The sequence below is a fragment of the Mobula birostris genome, chromosome 12 (genome assembly GCF_030028105.1).
Source record: "Mobula birostris isolate sMobBir1 chromosome 12, sMobBir1.hap1, whole genome shotgun sequence".
NCBI classification, from domain to species: domain Eukaryota; kingdom Metazoa; phylum Chordata; class Chondrichthyes; order Myliobatiformes; family Myliobatidae; genus Mobula; species Mobula birostris.
The window spans coordinates 80,312,658-80,321,621 of NC_092381.1; positions in this window are offsets into that span (position 1 = coordinate 80,312,658).

Genomic DNA, 8,964 nt, shown 5'->3' on the forward strand with positions numbered 1-8,964 from the left:
TTGAGTGTCCTATGGACTCGGGCCACAAAATCCCTCTGATCCTCCACACTACCAAGAGTCTTACCATTAATACTATATTCTGCCATCATATTTGATCAACCAAAATGAACCACCTCACACTTATCTGGGTTGAACTCCATCTGCCACTTCTCAGCCCAGTTTTGCATCCTGTCAATGTCCCATTGTAACCTCTGACAGCCCTCCACACTATCCACAACACCTCCAACCTTTGTGTCATCAGCAAATTTACTAACCCATCCCTCCACTTCCTCATAGAAAACATAGAAACCATAGAAAAATTACAACACAGAAACAGGCCTTTTGGCCCTTCTTGGCTGTGCCGAACTATTTTCTGCCTAGTCCCACTGACCTGCACATGGACCATATCCCTCCATACACCTCCTATCCATGTATCTGTCTAATTTATTCCTAAATGTTAAAAAAGAACCTGCATTTACCACCTCGTCTGGCGACTCATTCCATACTCCCACCATTCTCTGTGTGAAGAAGCCCCCCCCTAATGTTCCCTTTAAACTTTTCCCCCCTCACCCTAAACCCATGTCCTCTGTTTTTTTTTCTTCCCTTGCCTCAGTGGAAAAAGCCTGCTTGCATTCACTCATCTGGGTCATTTATAAAAATCACAAAGAGTAGGGGTCCCAGAACAGATCCCTGAGGCACACCGCTGGTGACCAACCTCCATGCAGAATATGACACATCTACAACCACTCTTTGCCTACTGCGGGAAAGCCAGTTCTGGATCCACAAAGCATGTCCCCTTCGATCCCATGTCTCCTTACTTTCTCAGTAAGTCTTGCATGGGGTACCTTATCAAATGCCTTGCTGAAATCCATATACACTACATCTACTGCTCTACCTTCATCAATGTATTTAGTCACATCCTCAAAAAATTCAATCAGGTTCATAAGGCACGACCTGCCTTTGACAAAATCATGCTGATCATTCCTAATCATATTATGCCTCTCCAAATGTTCATAAATCCTGCGTCTCAGGATCTTCTCCATCAACTCACAAACCACTGAAGTAAGATTCACTGGTCTATAATTTCCTGGGCTATCTCTACTCCTTTTCTTGAATAAAGGAACAACATCTATAGCCTTCCAGTCCTCCAGATCCTCTCCCGTCCTCATTGATGATGCAAAGATCATCGCTAGAGGCTTAGTAATCTCCTCCTTTGCCTCCCACAGTAGTCTGGGGTACATCTCTTCCGGTCCCGGTGACTTATCCAACTTGATGCTTTCCAAAAGCTCCTGCACATTCTTTTCTTAATATCTACATGCTCAAGCTTTTCAGTTTGTTGTAAGTCATCCTGACAATCGCCAAGATCTTTTTCCCTAGTGAATACTGAAGCAAAGTACTCATTAAGCACCTCTGCTATCTCCTCTAGTTCCATTGACACTTTTCCACTGTCACACTTGATTGGTCCTATTCTCTCACGTCCTATTCTCTAGTTCTTCACATACTTGTAGAATGCTTTGGGGTTTTCCTTAACCCTGCCCGCCAAGGCCTTCTCGTGGCCCCTTCTGGCTCTCCTAATTTCCTCCTTAAGCTCCTTCTTGCCAGCCTTAGAATCTTCTAGATCTCTATCATTACCTAGTTTTTTGAACCTTTCGTAGCTCTTCTTTTCTTCTTGAATAGATTTACAACAGCCTTTTTATACCACGGATCCTGCACCCTACCATCTTTTCCATATCTCATTCGAATGTACCTATTCCGAGCCCCACGCAAATATTCCCTGAATATTTGCCACCTTTCTTCTGTACATTTCCCTGAGAACATCTATTCCCAATTTATGCTTTCAGGTTCTTGCCTGATAGCTTCATATTCTCCAATTAAACGTTTACTCCTTACTCCAATTAAACATTTCCCTAACTTGTCTGTTCCTATCCCTCTACAATGCTATGGTAAAGGAGATAGAATTGTGATCACTATCTCCAAAATGCTTTCCCACTGAGAGATCTGACACCTGACAAGGTTCATTTCCCAATACCAGATCAAGTACAGCCTCTCCTCTTGTAGGCTTATCTACGTATTTTGTCAAGGATCCTTTCTGAACACACCTAACAAACTCTACCCCAACTAAACCCTTCACTTTAGGGACATGCCAATTGACATTTGGGGAATTAAAATCTCCCACCACGACAACCCTGTTGTTATTATACCTACCCAGAATCTGTCTCCCTATCTGTTCCTCGATGACCCTGTTACTATTAGGTGGTCTATAAAAAACATCCAGTAGAGTTATTGACTCCTTCCTGTTTCTAACTTCCACCCACAGAGACTCCATTGACAATCCCTCCATGTCTTCCTCCTTTTTTGCAGCCGTGACACTATCTCTGATCAGCAGTGCCAAGCCCCCACCTCTTTTGCCTCCCTCCTTGTTCTTTCTGAAACATCTAAAGCCAGGCACTCAAAATAACCATTCCTATCCCTGAGCCATCCAAGTCTCTGTAATGGCCACAACATCAAAGCTCCAAGTACTGATCCACGCTCTAAGCTCATCCACTTTGTTCATAATACTCCTTGAATTAAAATAGACACATCTGAAACCATCGGTCTGAGCGCGTCCCTTCTCTATCAACTGCCTATCCTTCCTCTTGCACTGTCTCCAAGCTCTCTCCAATAGTTTTAGCAAACCTCCCCGCCAGGCTATTGGTCCACTAGGATTGAAGTGCAACCCATTCTTTTTGTACAGGTCAGTCCTGCCCCAAAAGAGGTCCCAATGATCCAGAAATCTGAATCCCTGCCCCCTGCTCCAATCCCTCAGCCACGCATTTATCCTCCACCTCACTCTATTCCTATACTCACTGTCGCATGGCACAGGCTGTAATCCTGAGATTACTACCTTTGTGGTCCTGCTTCTCAACTTCCTTCCTAACCCCCTGTAGTCTGTTTTCAGGAACTCCTCCCTTTTCCTACCTATATCGTTGGGACCAAAATGTACCACGACCTCTGGCTGTTCTCCCTCCCACTGCAGGATATCGTGGATGTGATCAGAAGCATCCCAGACCCTGGCACTTGAGAATCGCCTGTCTGACCCCCTAACTACAGAGTTCCCATCACTGCTGCCATCCTCTTCCTTTCCCTACCCTTCTAAGCCACAGGGCCAGACTCTGTGCCAGAGGCATGGCCACTGTTGCTTCCCCCAGGTAGGCCTTCCCCCCCAACAGTACTCAAACAGGAGTATTTATTGTCAGGGGGTACAGCCACAGAGGTGCTCTCTAGTACCTGACTCTTCCCCTTCCCATTCCTGATTGTGACCCACTTATCTGTCTCCCCAGGTCCCGGTGTGACTACCTGTCTGTAGCTCCTCCCTATCACCTACTCGCTTTCCCTGACCGGACAAAGGTGATCGAGCTGCATCTCCAGTTCCCTAAGGGAGATGCAGCTCGTGGCACCTGGTGCAGATCTGGCCTTCCGGGAGGCTGGGAGTCTCCCGGACTTCCCACATCTGACACTAAGTATAGAACATCAGCCGCAACACATTCTTCCTGTCCGTATTCTACATAGGCAACCTACCTCGCCTCGACCCATTATCGTCTAAGCCCCGTTGAGCCAAAGCCTTCCTACTCTGTCTCCCTCTACTCTGGCGCCCACTCTATAAAGTGTCTCCTTTTAAACTCTTCTCACTTTTCTCACTGACTGACATCCACGCACTTGCGCAGTCGTGCCCTGATCGAACCGCTGAAGAAATAACTGTCTCCCTTTAAACTCTTTTCACTTTTAAACTCTTCTCGCTGTTCTCACTGGCTGATGTCTATGCACTTGTGTAGTTGTGCTCCAATCAAGTCACTGAAGAAATAAGAGACATTGAAATAGGCACATGAATATGACGAAGATGGAAGGATATGGACATTTTCAGGTAGAAGTGATTTGTTTTTGGGGCTTTTTGATTTACTGTTTAGCTGGTTCCACACAATATTGTAGGCCAAAGGGCCTGTTCTTGTGCTGTACTGCTCTTCTGAGGTTTCTTCATTCACCATGGTCATAGGTAAGGTGAATGGTCGCACTCTCCCCAGGGTAGTGAAGTTTAAAACTAGTTTAAGTTGAGAGAAGAAACATTTAAAGGGGACTTGTGGAGCAAGCTTTTTCCCACATAGAAGGTCAGAATTAGGATTAGAATCAGGTTAATTTTCACGGACATATGTAGTAAAATTTGTGGTTTTGCAGCGGCAGTAGGGGGCAAGACCCGGAGTTACTATAAGTTACAAAATAAAGAGTGCAAAAGACAAACATTGAGATAGAGTTCATGGGTTCAAAAAACATTCAGAAGCAGAATGGCAGTAGGGAAGAAAGTGCTCTTAAAACGCTGAGGGTGGTGGGAATATAGAACCAGTTGCCAGAGGAAGTGCTAGAGGCAGGTACAGTTCCAACTTTTAAAAGACAATGACATAGAAATATTTACAGAGACATTGACCAAATACAGACAAAGGGGACTAGCTTAGGAAGGCAGCTTGGTCATCATGGATGTGATGGGCAAAGGGTATTGTATTAGTCCCTGATTTTACGGCTCTGTGAAGGATGCACAGAATACTTTGAGCTAAGTTATTTAAAAAAATTCTTTATTTATCTTGATAGAAGGAATTTTCCTTAAGATCAGAACATAAAGGCTTATTATGCATTTACATGACTGATCCAAATAGTTTGAATCTTTGAGTTCATTTACAAAATATTAATTTTATTTCTTATATCCAGATGCTGTCTGATTTGAGGTTTCCAGCTTTGTTTATTTACTTTTGGATTATATATTATTTCTTTTCATATGGAGTCATTGCTTCGTGCCTTCATTATTTTGTAGGAAATGATGGAATGTGCAATCCATAACTAGCTATGGGTTTAGTAAATTTATAGCTTATTCAGAGTAGTCAAAGTAGTTATTAGTCTGTCTTGATTGTTGATGTGACTTCCAAAACAGAAGTACAGAATGTGCTGTCGTCCTTTTATGAAAGGCATCAATAGTGATATTGAAATGAGTAATTCAATTCAAATCGAGTCAAGACAAGTTGGCTTTGTTGTTGTGTGGATGAGTAGGGTAAGAGACAGGTGCAGTGGAAAAACCTGCTTGTAGCAACATCGCAGGCACGGAAAATAAATTATACATAAAAGCATCTAGGATCAGGAGAGAATGACTCTGAACTTAAAACATGCAATTTATTGATTATTTTAAGGTAACTTTAGGTGTTTTCTTTTTCTTTGTTAGCACTTAAGATACTGATTTTGAATTAATTTATTTCTGCTTTTGATCTTCATTTTCACAAAGTTTAAATTTTGCCTAGTTTCAATTTGAAGTCAGAACCTTCTATGTTGAAAGTCCTACACTACGAGATGGGTCACAGAACTTTAGGCTGATACTTCTGTGCAGGGTTGAGAGAATTCTGCATTGTCAGTGATACTGTCCTTCAGAAAGGACATTAAATCCAGACTTCACTTGCTTCGTAATGTAGATACAAAGGATCTCCTGGTACCATCATAAAGAAGAACTAACGAGATATTCCAAGTGTCCTGATCAAACTTTATCCCTCACTCAACATTGTTTAAAGCAGATTATTTGGTCATGATCACATTGATGTTTGTGGGTATGACAAACTAGTTGTAGCTTTTTTAATGCAACAATAACAACAGCACTTAATTAATTTTCATGCTTTTTGGGTTGTCTTGAAAAGGCACAATATAAGTATTATTATTCCTCATTATCTTTACTAAATCCAACTGTTTTAGCCAGCTTTATTATAATTTTTGAATAATATACAAGCATAATACTAGAAAGAAGAGTTGCATCTGGTTCATTGGGTTAAATCCCATCTTGTCACACTACTGAATCAATCCTAATTGGCTTGCTCCTAATTTTGATCTGATTAAGATGGTGTGAAATGGAGATGTTTGAAATTCATCCATTTGGCTCTGCAGCATTTGAGTTGAAGCAGACAGAATGCTGTTCCTCTCAGCACCCTGTGACACACCGAGCAGCAACATTGCCATTTCTTCAGTCCTTGCCTTTATTTTCTACGAGGCCGAGTTGCTCGGTTGATGCTCAACCCAGCGCAGATGGAAAGCGTGCAAGGAACCAGCCGGATTAGAACCTGGGACCACTCACCTCAAAGTCCAGTGTGGATGTCACTGCACCACCGGCCAAGTGAGGACAGAGGTGCCTCTCATTTTTTGCGACTAAAGGTTCTTAAGTAGCTTCCACTGGCAGTAAAAGCAAAAAAAACCCCAAAAACCTCAACAGTTCAGGTAGCATCTATGGAAGGAGAAACGGTCAATGTTCTGGGTTTGAATCCCCTCATTTCAGATATCCAGCATCTGCTGCTTTCTGTTTGATATCTACTGGAAGTACCTGTGATGAATCGGATTCAGTACTGGTGGCATGGGTGGTTAACAAATCCATCATACACAAAGAATCCCAGGATGAGCAATATTGCAGTGAATGGCTTATCTTGTGGAACTCCCACTAAAGAATTAAGACATGGGATAAGGAGAATAGGGATGGGAAGCAAGCAGAAATATGTGACAAACACTTCCTAAATTGTAGTCCTTTAAAACACCGACCACACTATCTTGCAGCCTTTTCACCTCACGGAAGTAGCAAACCGGGTCACTTGCATGGAAAAAAGATTCAATCGTGTCAAATTGATCTCTTACAGTATCTGTGGAAGCAACATCAAAGGATATCCCAAAAACTTACATCATAAATATAAGGATCCTTCAAATCTGGGTGATATTTCAAACATTCAGCAAAAGTACAAGGAACATGTTCTAAACAGTGTTGCGCAGTTCCAACCTCTGCATAAGGTAATTATTAGTGGATAGATTTTAGTGGATGCAACATTACTAAAGTTTATGATGAAGAATACTGAAATATTTCATATTCTGTCACAATATCAGAAACAGAATTTGCAATATTTTACTGTAAACTTGTTTCCTCTTTGTAATAACTAAACAAATTATAGAAATTGAAAAATTCACATGACCAAAACTTACACGTTCTTCTCTTGTCCTACTCTCAACCTGTCGGGTGAGGACAATGCCTTACCTGGATAAGTCTGATGCAGCTGGCAGGTTTATCTGCCCTTTAGCTGACAGTGATCCTCTCCACTTTAACCGTTTCACATGCCAGACCAAACTAGTCATTCCTTGGCATTGGTAATTTACGGTGAGCGCAATCCAACCTTTGACATTGGGGTGGAAAGGGTGAACATGAGGTTGTGGAATTGGAGCTGATCGAACCAACAGTGGAAAGTAATGCAGTACTCAATATGCATTGTCCCTCTGAAAGGATGTTCTCTCACTCAGGTTCAAGGTCAATACAGCCCCAAAATAGCAAAGTTGCTGCTTCATTTGGAAACACTGATGTTTGTGCTATCAAAATAAGCAGTCACCGAATGAACTGAATGCAAATATTTGGTGACATTTCTAATTTCTCAATTTGCAGGAGATATGGTTAAATGCTCTGGTAAAGATTTTGGTTCTCATAATTCATATGCCGAAAAAAGAAGGGATTTAAGCTATTGAGACTATACTGATCTTCAGAGCAATTTCATTGCCCCTCGTATTTCAGTGTAACCTATTACATACACTGACATGGGATTGCAAGTAAAAATAATCCTTCTGTTTGCACTAATGGGCAGGGTTACCTTGCTACAACCCATTTGCAACACAAATCAGTAAATTGGCACAATTTTAAATTCAAAGATGAGGTAAACAGCAGAACAAGACCTTGAGTTCAAACATTCAATCTGTTGTGGCAAGGCTATATTGGGAAATGGCTTAACACTGTTAACGGTGGTGACATATTATACAAGAGATATTTTAATATTACCTGAGGATTTCCCCACATTTCTTTAAATTGCAGAAGAGACTTACTATGCATTGGTTCATCACACGATTCAACCTGCCACCAGATTTTGATGGATTATGATACCTTATTAGCAACTGAACACATTGAGTGGCACCAGTCTACTGCTGAGCTCCAAATGATTTTCCCTCCAGATGTGCCCCTATGTTCTTCTTGATAGAGCAGGAATGTAGCCTTTTGCCCAGCAGGGTGTTGATCTCAGGGAACCTGAAATAAACCAGTCGCCTTCTCCATGAGCCCAGTTTTGCAGCACACGCTACTGCGGCTGTCAGGCAGTGAAATCTGTCCATAGACCCACTGCAGGTTGGTGGAAATCAGGATAAAGTTGTGGACATAGAAAACCTGAAGCCAAATGCTAGAAATAATCAAAGGTCATGCAACACTCTCTGAGAGAGAAATAGAGGACTGGTTTAAGTCAAGGACCCTTTGCAAACGGATGGCAAATTAAACAACACAAACATGGCAAATTCATTGAAATTAATGGGAGACATTGTCTGTCTGGAGAATGATCACCAAAGCTCTTCATTTGACTTAAAGAATTAGTTCAAATAATTTATCGGTAGACGAAGTGTGCACCTGTGTGGATGTTTTGAGTGTGTGTCTATGTTCATGTGTGCATGTATTCATTTTTACATATTGTGTGTGCATTCATTTTAATGTGCTTCTGTGTGTGTTTATGCCTGCTTCTGTCTGTGCTTGTATGCTTGTATGTAGTGTGTATGTATGGTGAGCATATGTGTGTGTTCATGGTTCTTTTTGTGTGTCTGTATGTTCATGTGTGTGGTGTGTATCTGCATGTGTCTTTGAGGCTGTGGTGTGTGTGTGAGTGTGTGAGTGTGTGTGTGTGAGTGTGTGTGTGTGTGTGTGTGTGTGTGTGTGTGTGTGTATGTATGTGTGTGCCTTTGTGTAATATGTGTTATGTTTGTAGTTTAAACAAACTTGTCTGGATTTTCATACACAATATGTGTGTTTGTGTAGGTGTGTGCATTTGTGTATGCGCATATTCTTGTGTGTGGTTACCTGCACATAATCATTTGCTTCTGTGTGTTTCTGTGTAATTGTGTAGGTGTGTTTGTGTATAGTTCATGCCT